The 13354-nt window shown below is 41.2% G+C and overlaps 1 protein-coding gene across 1 annotated transcript in view; it reads left to right on the top strand.

Moving 5' to 3' along the window:
* The first annotated feature begins 6914 nt into the window (after window positions 1-6914).
* The window catches only part of LOC115768048 (midnolin homolog), a 107618-nt gene continuing 101178 nt past the window's right edge, over window positions 6915-13354 (top strand). The window contains exon 1 of the mRNA XM_030712481.1: window positions 6915-7112. The gene's annotated coding sequence lies outside the window, so the exon portion shown is untranslated. The remainder of the gene's footprint in view (window positions 7113-13354) is intronic.

The following is a 13354-nucleotide window of genomic DNA, read 5'->3' as shown; positions in this document are numbered from 1 at the left end:
TTTAGTCTCCGTTCCAGTCGCATTCCATGTAAGCTGCCCCATGTTGCACGCGTTTTTGAAGTCTGCCGCGTAACCAACTTAGTTGCAGCGCTTCCCAAAGATACATTTGTATCTTTTGATTTGCTTAATGCCATCCAAATATTGCTAATGATTGTCAAATGCAACATTTACTGTATTTGGACAAGTATTAAGTGCACTTATTCACACCCACAGTCATTCACATTCACATTCACATTCATGCCACCCTTGCATCTAAAGGCATTTCCATTGTTTCGAAAGTGCGCTCAGCTTGTGGGTCTGCGATTGTGATTTTGTGAGTCGAGCAGTCAAAATCGAAATCAAAAACAATATCAAAACACTCAAAGCCAAGGCAGTTGCCAAATGATTCATAAATCTATCGATAAGCGATTCGGCATTCAAATGCATAGTCGCACAGTGGGCTGAACTGCGTTTAATCGAGCTTGAAAACAAAGAATTACTGTCGTAGAAATGGATTTATAAAATATAATTAATCCAGTTGGAGGGCTTTGAATCTAGCTAGAAAACAGCTCAGTTCAGAGTTCGAACCAGCTGCCTGTTTTTTAGTTCCGTTCGTGAACCTGTTGTGCCACACGCATCAGCCCGGCTTTGTTCCAAGCCTCGCTCTGTCATATCAATTTTTATTTTATTTAAACAATTCAATTCTTAATACGATTGACACTCTTTAATTATTTGACAATTGCCCGTTGTACTGAGAATATTGCAAGCCGTAAATATTTTCATATACAAGACGCGGGCTAAATTCGATTTATATCCAAAATTGGCAGCTAACAAATATGGCTAGATAAATTTAAATAAAATTAAAAAAATAATAATAAACTATATAAAATGTTGGCTAAAATTAAAATAAATAAATTAAAATAAATATTATTATTTTAAACATGCTAATTTGTTGTCATTAAAATTAATATTAATATAATAATACGAAGACGAGCACGATAATTGTGATTGGCAGCTTATGCATCTATGATTGACACATTTTTCTATGGTTTGGCACCACTGTGCCACTGCATGGCACTGTGTGGCATGGCCTGTGGCAGTCGCGCAAAGTGCCCTTGAAAATGGCAAAAACACATGCTCCCCTTTATGCCTTTCTTCTGCTCTCAGTCCAATCAGCAAGTGGCGGGCGGCGTTGAAGTGTGTGGCAAGCCGAGTGTGGCACAGATGATGCCTCGTCCGGCAGCAGCAGCAGCAGCAGCAGCAATTACGTCGAGACGTGGCAATGTCTCCACGTCTGCAGCGATCGTCGCCGTCGATCGTTGGAGGCCCGCTTCAGCGGCGTCTGAAAACAAATACAATCATAAATAATATGATTATGATACTTTTTCAGGCTGCAGACGGGAACGTTGACGTTGGCGTTGACTGAAGCTGAGCCAAACATATTCGCGCTGAGGGGCTGCAGCGGGCCTTTGGTGGGGAATGCCAAAGTCAAAGTTAAAGCCAACAAAAATATATAAAAAAAATAATAAAATAGCTGCGTTGCTGGCATTCTAAAGATCCCAGAGAGCAGCAGCAGCCGCAGTCGTCGAATCGCAGTCGGATCGCAGTCGCTGCTTTGGAGTCGCTTGACAAAAGGAATGCGGCGCGTTGTTGCACGTTTCAATGCAGCCGCCACAACAACAGCAACAACAGCAGTGACTGCAACAACAATAATACAGAATAAAAAAAAAACTAAGCCACAAATACTGGCTTATGCACCTTCCATATACAACTCCCCCTCTGTCCAATACTTCATTTTTTTCCTTTCAAAATGAAACTTGGTACCACGAAAAATGAAATGGTTAAAGTCTTCCAACTGACAAATACTCTGTTTTTTTTTTTAAGCGAGCAACAACTGTTAATTTGGTGACACAAAACTGTGGCTTTCAAGTACTGCTAGAAATCTATAACTCTTCAGCTGTGACTCTAAAACTTTGACTCAAAAACTGTGAGTCGAAAACGTGACTCACAAGTGCTCCAAATCAGTTTCTCTAAAACTGTATCTTGTCAAATGCTATATTAAAACTCTGTAACTCTACAGCTGGTACTCCGAATCCTGGCCTTGACTTTCAAACTGTGCCTTTAAAACCATTTCTCTTCAACTGTAATCCCAAAACTGTGGCTCTCAAGCGGTGGCTCTTCAACTTCAAAATACCACTAGATACCTGTAACTTCACAGCTGTCATTCTAAAACTGTGCGTCGAACACGTAACTAACAAGTCCACCAAATCAGTGTCTCTGCAACTGTGTCTGGCTTGTGACTTTCAAGCTGTAAATCTGCAACTGTTGCTTTAAAAGCCGGAATTTAATACTCTAAGTCCAAGAATGTGCCCTTGAATTTATTAATCTAGAGCTGTAGCTCTAAAACTGTGCCTCTTAAAGCCGTGATTATACCTTAAATGTTCAACTGTAACTCAGAAACTGTGACGCGCAGACTGTGGATTGAAGGTGGTATCTCCCCAAATGTGACTATAACTGATTAACTCTACAACTGTGGGTCTTAAACTGAGGAACAGACAAAAACAGTGAGCCGCTGGAGCAACACTTGTGACTCTAAAACTGTGAATGATCAAGCGCACATAGGGATTCAATTCTGGAGCTTAAGCAGCTGCCAGCAAGTCGAAGCTTGCACACGATCAATATACCCGTCTTGCTGTGCTGACTATAGGGTATAACAAGTTATTTCATTATCGTGCCATGACAATCAGTCAACGGCTGCGTTTTCGACGCGTTTTTTGAGCTGGCTTTCGGTTTTTGGTTCGTTTCGTTTGGTTTGGTTTGGTTTGGATTCGGCCGTCGTCACGTTGTTCTTGGGTGTTAGCAATGCTGTACAACATGACCGGGCCAGCCCAGGCCAGTCCAAGTCGGGCCAAGACAGGCCAGACCCGGACCAGTGAGTAATATTTGTTTAACAGCAACAGCAGCAACAACAACAACAATAGCAACGCCCTTTTTTGTCGGGCCGCCCGCACCGATTTAGCCCATTAGCAAGTTGAGCGCCGGCCGCATTTCGATTTGTTTACGGCCGCAATTTTGTTTCTTCTTGTCGGCCTCGCGCTGACTTCATCAAACTGGGCAAAAGTGCTGGGCCAAGCATATCAGCTATTAGCCAATGCGTGTGACATTTAACCACATCGATTGTCATAAATTTAACATCAACTATTATGAATGTCAATCAGGCCGTATGAAAAGCCCTTCCAGCTTAAGTGCTTACACGAGATAATGGCATAAATGGTTGAGTTTAAAATAAAAGCGGTTGCTGAATGCCCAGCTTGGCATTGTATATCGTGGTAGCACATATGAAACGTTTAAGAATGCGGGCACAAAGCAGATGGAAGGTAACAGATGCGTTGCAGAGAGTGCCAGGGAGAGAGGGCAAGAAAGTGAGAGAGCAAATGTTCGTTTAAGAATGATAGCACAAAAGAAATAGCAGAAAATGTGCGCTCTTCGGAGAGTATGCGCTGAATGATCAAAAACAAAAAGAGACAGGGAGAGAGAGAGTGAAAGAAGGGGAGTGAGAGAAAGAGAGAGAGAGAGAAGAGAGAGTAACAGAGAGAAAGAGAGAGGGTGTATGTGACGATTGAGATCAAGGCATGTCTAATAGAAATAAATGCTCAATAGATGATATGCTCTCTCTCTAGAGAGAGAGAGAGTATAGGGCACGTCTAATGACCGATTCAAATCGTGCAATATATACCCTGTAATGAACTTAAGGGTAGGGTATCACCATGAGTACCAGCTTTTGCTATAGTTTGTTGCTTTTTCAATGACTTTTGGACGCCAGTTGATTTGTGGCTAAGTTTCACGTAACGCCCGCACTTTGTGGATGGTGCACAGCGTGGAGCGCGGAGTGCCAAAGGGGGGCCGAGCGGTGCGCGGGAGGGGGGCGGGTGAGGGGCGCTGTGCGAGTGCAGCTGCTGCTTGTTGTTGTTGCGCTTTTATTGTTGCTGGTGGCATTTTTCAAATTTGCGCATTTGTCTGCGCTTTGCATAATTTTCGCAGCACCCCAGAAAATTGTTTATTTATTTAAGTTTTTTTACATTGTTTTTTTTTTGTTTGCTTCACATTTTGTTCTTTATTATTTTATTTTTTTGGGTCAGATTTTTGCTGGCCGTGTGCGGTTTCTAATCGCCAGCAACAACAATCACAATGCGAAACCCAATCTTGGCAGCCCAGTCTCTGGGTAAAGACAAAAAAGTTCAGAGTTCGCCCTAAAACTGAAATGCGACAAGACAACAAAAAGAACAAAAAGAACAACTCGACAGATCTTTGGGCATAATTTTTTCTTAAATAGCAAGAGGCAAATCTCATGGCCGATTAACTGATATGCCTCAAGCCAATTTATATTGAGCATTTGACATATACATATAGAGTATATATAGGAGGCATATTTAATAGAGAATATTCATAAGTTAGCAATGATATTAAAGCAAGCGTTCAATCAGCTGCACTTGATTGACGTGCTCTATAGATTCCATGCTTACGTTTAAATCAAATTGAAAACTTTGACGAATCACCTAATGGACTGACTGGCTGATTGAATGACTGATTGATTGACGTACTAAGGAACTGAATGACTCACTGATTGATTGATTGAATGTCTGGCTGACTGACTTACTGATTAAGTGACTGAATGATTGCTTGTGTGGCTGACTAGCTAGCTTAACTGACTGATTGACTGGCTAACTTATAGAGTGACTCATTGAGTGAATGACTAGCTGATTGAGTGATTGACTAACTGGAATGCTTGACAGACTGATTGTCTGTTTGACTGATGTTTTGATTGCCTGATTGAGTGACTGATTGACCAACTAACTGATTGGTTCATTGTCTGGTTGATTGATTGCCTGATTGACTGATTGAAATTGACTGATTGCTCGACTAGTATAGACTAACCGACCCACTGATTGAGTGACTGATTGATGAAAAACGCACGGCCCAAACCTACTAAGCTTAAAATTTTACTTAAGCTAATCTATGCACGCTCAGGCGGAGTTTTGGACAATTCCACCCGCAAGCGTGGAAAAATCACGGAAAACGGTTGAATGAAACTGTTTTACTTACCATCGGAGGGTTCTCAAACTTAATATTAAATAATAATTAAAATATTATTAAATATCTATAAATATATGTACGTGAACAATATGATTCAAAATTTTAAATGCATTTATCGAATAGTTTTCAATTGTGGGCTAAAATTGTCAGCATGGGCATGGACTATGTGGCATTGGGCGTAGCTGTGCCCATTCCCAGTGGAACCTTTGTGTACCGTTATGGTCAACAGTTGCCAGCCACTTAGCCTGGCCGTGTAACAGTAATCCAGTTGCAAGCCTGGCAAACATGCTGCGCCACGTTCGTTGCTTAAGTCTTTTGTTTGCCACGCAGATTTATGTCATTTAGCCAGCAGCAGCAGCAGCAGCGGCAGCGGCAACAGCAGCAACTGCCCAGCGCTAGTTAGTTGCCCGCATCCAGCTTCCAGCTCGCAAAGCCTTTGCCACTTCCAGTTGCCACGTCCAGTTGCAAGTTTGCAAACTCTTTTGATTTTCGTTTGTTTGTTTGCCCGTTTTTGGTTTAGTTCATTGCAATGCATTGCACGCTGCTGCTGCTGCTGTTTCTGCTTGTTGTTGTTGTTGCTGTTGTTGTTGTTTTTGCTGTTTTTGGTATTTTGTGCATTCCTTTGCTGCGAACCGGTTTTTCCAGCAGCGTTGCCATTTTCGCTTAGCTAGAGCAGAGCAAAAATTGTTGTCCGGTTACTTCACGGCGAAAACCCGAATACAAATTAAAAAAGAACTCTTTGCTATTGTCGTTGTTGTTGTTGCTGTTGTTGCTGTTGTTGTTGTTGCTGTTGTTGTTGTTGCAACATTTTCGTCTTTTGTTTTGGTAGCATGTTTTGCAGCCTCCAACTCTCGCTCACTCACTCTGCTCTCCTATTGCTATCTCTCTCTGTCTCTTTCTCTGTCTCGCTCTAGCGAGCTGCATCCTGTTGAACCGGTTCAGTCTTTCCTCCAGCCTCGCCTGGCGCCCACATTTAAGTCGAACTCCCTTCAACTGCAACTCTGTTGCTCGCTAGCGTGAATTTCGCATAGATTCTCTTCTTGTCTTTTGCTTTAGTTAAACAAATATAGTTTGATTTAGAAACGCATATATTATATAAATGTCCAGCTGCCTTTTTTTTATTTTATTACATACATCAGGTCAGGTTCGAGTTCCACACACGTTCCACACGCAACTCAAACGTGTGCTACAGCGCTGTTGCGCTCTGTGACTATAACAGCGTGTTAACAGACGCAGCATGTTCGAACGCCACACTTTGCATGGCGGTAACAGGAGAGTTACAGCGCCGACAAGTCAACTACATGCGCTGTTAGATTAACATGAACAGAAGCAAAAACAAAGCCGAACGAGGCGGTCGTGCAACGGACGGTACGATTGGAATTTATTGAGAGTTTTTGAACGCTTGCTGAAACGAAACGAATTCGATGCAATTGTAAATGCCGGTCGCCCAGACGCTGTCCCGTGTAAATGTAAACCGGTTATTCTGCCACTCGTTCGCGACGCCTTTGTTGTTCTTGTTGTTGTTGTTATTTTTTTTACCAACATACCACATTATTTTATTTATTAACGCATTTTGGGACCGTCGTGAGTGTGTGCGTGTGTGCTTGTGTGAGCTGTGTGTGTGTGTGTGTGTGTGTGTGCGTTGACTCCCACGCTAAGCGGCAGGCACAACTACGCACCTCTCAGGATCCGGGGGGAGTTCGGAAGATCGGGACGGTACGCGTTCGCCTAACAACAAATTGCAAACATCCATTTTTTTTCTGGTGTGTGTTCCAAAAATGAAATTCTAAGTGCTATACAAAAATTCATAAAATAATAAGGTGCAACAAATCAAAAGTCCAATCAAAATAGTAAGGAAAGAAATAGAAAAAAAATTGAATAAATGCAAATACAACATATGCAAAAGCTGTGAATAACACGAAATAAAGAAAGAAAGAAGAAAAAAACACAAACAGAAGCTGTAAATATCAAAACTAGAAAAGAAGTTGAGAAGAGCAACAACAAGCAACGAAAAAGGAAACAACACGCACAGGCAAAAGGTAACAAAGCAGAATGCAATTTCTAACTGTTAATGTTGTTTTTGTTGCGTGGGCACAGACAGAACAGCAACAACAACAACTAAAACGCAGCTAGGTACCTGTGTCTGTGCTCTCGACTTTTGCTCTCACTCGCGCTCCTGCTCACTCTCTCTCTGCCTCTCTGATACTCCTACTCGCACGCTGCGTGTGTGTGTGTGTTTGTGCGATCAGTTTAGCCTAAGCCTCGGTTTTATCATTTTCTCATTATAATATGTCATTCCCGTTGTTTGTTGTTGTCCAGTTTCGTGGTTTTTGCTGCACAACCCAACAACAGCAGCAGCAACAACAACAACAGCAACGACAACTATTTTGTATGTGCTGTAATTGAGCGTCAGGCTAATAAAACTCATGCCCTCTCTGTCTCGCCCGCACTGCATGTTATTCTTTATTTTTGGCTATTTTTAGCTGTTTTTTTTTTTTTTTTTGGCAGTTTTGCAGTTGCGAGCTGCATTGGAAAATTGGTTTTAGTTTTAGTTTTTAGCAGCGCCAAGTGCATGACATTTTAATGGCACTCTGTGTCAGGCGAAGGGGTCACAGCTGGCGCACGGGGAGGGGCTGACAAACGTTTGACAATGTTAAGTGCCTGCTCTGTGTGTGTGTGTGTGAGTGTGTGGGCATGGGGAACGCTGCAATTGGGGATTGGGGTTTACTTTTAATGAGTCGCTGCGTTTTAAGTGCCGCTGCAAACAAATAAAAAAAAAAAAAAAATCAACAACAACAAATTTTGTTTTAGTGTCGGTTTTGGTTTTGGTTTCAGTTGAACATTTGCAATGCTGTGCATTTTTGCAGCTCATCAGATTTTATAAAAAAAAAAATAAAATAAAAGTCGAATCGATTGGAATTCCGTGTTTATATTACATTACAGTTAGCAAATGCTGGCGATTTGTCGAATAAATCTGAGATAATTCAGACATTAAGTGTGGGCGGAATATTAAAATCGAAGCGTTTAACTGTTTTCTCTTATCTTTCTCTCTTTGCATGTACATATGTATGTATGTGTGCGGCCGGATAAAAGAAGAGCCAGAAAAAACTTTAATTGAAAAAAATGTTGTCATTTGCCCAAAGAAAAAGAGAGGCAAAATATAATTTAGTTATTTATTTACTTTTTTCAGTTTGCCATCTTTTTATAATTTGTTCAATAGAAAGTTATATAAAATTAAATAAATACATATAAAATGAATAATATTTGGTAATAGTTACTTATTTAATTAAAAATATATAGTGAATGATTAAAGGGTATATAAAATAAAACAGGGTATAGTGCGGGATATCTTTGGCACGCCGAAGATGTAATACCCTTCCAGGCCGAACCTTTTCGTAGTGCTCATGCTTTGAGCAGGGAACAGGGAAAATCGTTAATGCCAATTATGGTTAAGATATCTTGAGAAACAAAAAGTTGTCCATCTTTCCGACCGATCGTTCCCATGGTAGCTATATGATATAGTGCTTCGATCCAGCCGGTTTTGACACATGTACTGCCTGTAACAGAAAGACGCACATTTGAGCAAGCTTTAAAACTGATAAACTAGTTTGCCTGGAAACAGATCGACGAACAGCGGGACAGCTGGATATGACTGATCAGGAATATATATACTTTGTGGGGTCGGAGATGTCTCCCGCTATGCGTTACACATTGCATGACATAATTATAATACCCTGTGCAAGGCTATGCAAGTGATTGGATTGTGAGTTCTTTTAGAAACAAAAACTCAAGAACAGAGACAATTATTAATTTTGAGCAATATATATTTTTAAAGTCCCACTTCGAACTTTTAAGAAGAACATTCGCCAGTTTCTACTCTGTTTCTACTTTATTCTAAATTAGAGACTTTTTCATTTCTCTCAATCCTTTACATCACACTTAAGTCTGCCCTCGAATACCCTGTAATCTCATTCAATGTGCCTATAGCTCGCTTAGGGTTTTTTTTCTTCTCCAGGTTCTATATCGCAACTCCTTCATTTTCTTAATTTATTATTAATTATTTGAGATTAGAAATGAATTTAACTATGCCTGATCAAATATTCCTTTGAGTCATAGCCAAATGCTGCTGCTGCTGCTTCAGTTTGATTGTTTTTGGTTTCTTTTCTCGGTTTTCTCGGAAATCGACATAATTGTGTTCGCCGCCCTACTCAGCACAATTTCAGCTGCAATTTAACTGCTTTTCCGCTTTTGTTTCTCCTTCCGCCGAACGACAAACAAAATATTGTTCTATTTACGATAAATCAAAAGCGCGCTGCTTCTTTTAAATACCCTAACCACAAGTGGGGCATCAGCTAGTGGCAGTTATTTGAAGCTTAGTGAATCGATTATAAGTGCAGACGGGTAGAAATTACCCGGCGTCACACGGGTTAAATGAATTTATAAAAGATTGAAAATTGTGTGTGTAATTGGCGACAATATCAGGCAGATACAAATATATATATATATAACTAGACTCTGTCCTGCTTATCAGATTTTACTTACATAACTTCAACTTCTTTGCGAACAACTTTGGTGAACCTTTTTCGAACCACTTTTGTTCTACTTTTGAACCATTTCTGCACCACCAAATGATGCTGTGCATGAATTAAAAGAGTAAGAAAGGGCAATTAATTGTCTATATAGAAGATATTGACAGTCTTTGCTATTGGTAGAAATCTAAAGATGTCTAGAATTTCATTTCAACGTTTGCGCTCAATTATGAAACGGATTGTCAATTGGAAAATATGGAAAATGAATCGAACGACTTAGCAGTTGGCTGAATGGGGTAGGGGGCATGGCAGAGTGCGGGAGGGGGAGAGCATGGAAGGGGGCTGCATATTGCAAATTTGCAGTTGAGATTAGTTGAACCAGCTTTGAAAGGCTTTAATGCGACGAAACCTGACGCATAAAATATAGTTAAATATGTTTTCAAGCAATTCTCGCTCACAGCTGCTGAGAGCGCTTGGGTGAGGGGAGGGGGAGAGGGAGGGAAAGGGAGCATAAGATAGAGAGAGAGAGAGAGAGAGAGAGGGTGCTCCCTAGCTTTGATTTAAGCTGATGAGCGCCTAGAAATTTCGACTGGGATAAGGCTGGACGAATTGTTTATTGCTCCAAAGTTGGCTCCACGCTTCGCTAGCCACAAAACGGTTTCGTCATCTTTTCCCTTTCCCCTTCTGCCGCTTCACCCTCCCTTGGCTTTCTACTTTTTTTTTTAGGTATTTTTTAGCCATTTCATTGTTAGACACTTGACCAAACCATTTGATATTGTTGTTAATGTTAGAATTATACCCTGCATCTAAGTGAACTGGCTTGAGCAAAGGGTATATTAAAGTTGTGCAAACAGATATGATGGTTGTGCAAACAGATATATGATGGAAAGAAAAGAAAATAAGAAATGCAAAGTGTTGCAAAAGCTCGCGTCTCAGCATACGCTGCTGGCTTAGAACCGCTGACTTGTCGCTTGCTGGCTCGACGCTCAGAAAACTAAGACACGCCTTTAGCCCTTAGCCTAACCCTTCTTCTTGGGGCTTAAGCTCAGATTGCGTTTTGATCTTTATGAAATCACATTTCAATGTCGAATTATTTCTTGACCACAATTCGTAGCTAGCTACAGAGTATCTTTGAGTCGTGCAGTGCTCGCTCTGCGGCACTCGTAGGCCCTTCCTTTGCTTAGTATTGTCTATTTGATGGCATAATAGGTTTGTCATCGAGTTGACAACGCATCTGCGACCGTTGAAACGAAATAAATGTCAATGTCGCATCGAATGACAAGCAAAATATTCGCAATACTCCGGAAACTTGAAACTAAACACAGAAATTTGAGTTGTTTATCGGGAAGCCTTTGACTTAACGCGTGAAGCGAGCCAAGTTTCAATTTTCATATTTACCAGCTGGAATTCAATTGCTAATTGAGTTCAATTGGAAGAAGCTCTGCGAAATGCCAACGAATTGACAGCGATTCGGGAAAAGTTCATGAAATTCATTAAAACCAAATAATAAAATATAATGTGAAGCGAATATTTTATTATATATACATATATATTTATGTATTTATTTCATTATGCATAATTGTAAGTAATTCTCATACTCCAGATATGCATTTTATTCTTCAAATACATGTTGTAAGAAAAATCTTAAAGTCAAAAGTCAGCTTAAAAATAGTCGACGCAAATCCAATTTCAAGTCGAGCGACTAAGTCACAGATTTTTGTTTGTATTAAGGTAACGCTCAAGGTTGATTGAGACACGAATCGAGCTAAATTGAAAATGACAAGAATCCATTAAATACTCGCTAGCTGAAAGCGCTTTCCGCTCTGTTCCGCTCTCCCCCTCTGCCCCTCTCTCACCTCTCTCTGTGCCTCATGCCTTTTATTTGTTAAGCCCTGTTCCTAGGAAGAGTTGTTGATATAAAAGGCAGAGACTTAGAGAGAGAGAGAGAGAAAGTGAGAGAGAGAGAGAGAACATAGGGTTAAAGAATATCGCAGTCTACTACAGGGTATCTTCTAGTCGAGTTCTAGCCTTGCTAGCCAACTGCAGACTTTCCGCCAAGAACAACTATTAGTCGAGCATTCTAATTAGCACACATTTTGTTTTCTCTGAAAGCCTTTACGGTCTTGCAGGCAAAGCGTTAAATTCTTTTTTAAATTAATTTTCGCAGTCGAATTTGTGAATGCGATTTATCGCAGTCATTCAAAGGCAAATCTATCGATTTGCTAAATGGCCGCATAAAAATATGCAGACGTGCTTATTAACACATTCACAATAATGATCGTAATTATGATGCTGATCATAATCACGTTGATTTGGTAGCTCGCAAAAGTGAATCAGCGCGAGGGCTCGAAATGTCACCCATGTGAAATCTCAGCAAAACAGAACAGAAAAAGGCGAACAGAATGTAATAAAAAATATCTAAGAATATATATACATACATTCATATATATATATATATAAAGTGCCGACCCAGGCAGCATAAGAAATCACAGCGTTTAATCATTTAAAAGCATCTTTGTAAGCCAAGAGCAGAAAAAAAGCTAAAAAACTGCCAGAAAAAAAAAGTAAATATAAAACAAAACGCGGCGAATGAACGTTCAAAAGCAAGTGGCCAAGAAGCTGCGTTTTGATCTGGAACAAACCCCCCCCTCCCTCAAAAAAAAAACCAATGAGGGAGTAAGCCAAGTGCCCGACCAGCAGATACCCTGTGCACAGCTGCTGCAACAAACTTTGCATCTATTTATGGCATACGAGAACCCAAGCTCCACTTATTCACACAATATGTCTAATATCAGAGCTTGAGCGGAAAAAGGTTGAGCTTAAGATACAAGATATCGCTTTTGGACTATCGGAGGGGATAGCGATAAAGGAAGAATAGGTAAAGATAGGCTACAAAATATATTTATCGATAGGCAATGAAGCAGTTCGCGAAAGAAGCACAAACAAAGAGCTGGCTCTCCGCATGCGATGCAGGAACTTCTTTTCCAAGTTTGGACTTCATCAGCCACTATATGGACTTGGCTCATCAGGCTGAACAAGAGATTATATGTGCACGCCCCATGAGCCTGGAGACGTTTCCCACTGCCTGTTACAAACGCACGCTTGTTTTGCGCATACCCAATAGCAAGCATTTCACAGGGCATATGAAAAAAGCATTGTTTAAACACGGAAAGGGCAGCCAAATTTGAACAGAGGGTGGCCAAGGCCCCAGAGGCAGAGGCATGCACAGGCAGCAGGAGGGCGGTACTCACCATAACAAAGAAAGTCTGCAAAGGAAGCTGCCAGCCAACGATTGAGGTCAGAAAGGAAATGCGTCGCAGTAGGCGCGTGTCGCGTGCGTCTCCAAATCCAATGAAGCCGCCCTTCCCCCACCCGTCCCCCCTACACACAGCTAGCGCCCCATTGCCGCATCAGCCCCGCATCCCTCAGCCGTTGTCTTCGCAGCTGCGGGCAAAGTTACAATAACTTTTGCCACAGTTTAAGCCGCCGCCGCCGCCGCCTCCTGTGTGTTTGTGTGTGTGTGTGTGTGTGTGTTGGCCTGCGTATCTTGTATCTGTATGTGCCCCGCCCCGCCTGCCAGCCCTTGTTTCATCTCATTTCGTTTCTGGCCCAAGCACAAATTTCTTTTGCCTTTTGGCAGTGTCAGTGTCATTGCTACTCGAATGCATTTTAATTCGATTGAGTATTCGATTCGTAGCAGCTTTTTGGAAGGCTTTACTGCTTGTGGCTTTTTATACCCTGTACAAGTGGAG

The sequence above is a fragment of the Drosophila novamexicana genome, unplaced genomic scaffold (genome assembly GCF_003285875.2).
Source record: "Drosophila novamexicana strain 15010-1031.04,08,12 unplaced genomic scaffold, DnovRS2.1 tig00001583-arrow-arrow-pilon, whole genome shotgun sequence".
NCBI lineage: Eukaryota > Metazoa > Arthropoda > Insecta > Diptera > Drosophilidae > Drosophila > Drosophila novamexicana.
Note: the sequence above shows the minus strand (reverse complement) of the source record. Positions and strands in the feature narration are given on the sequence as shown.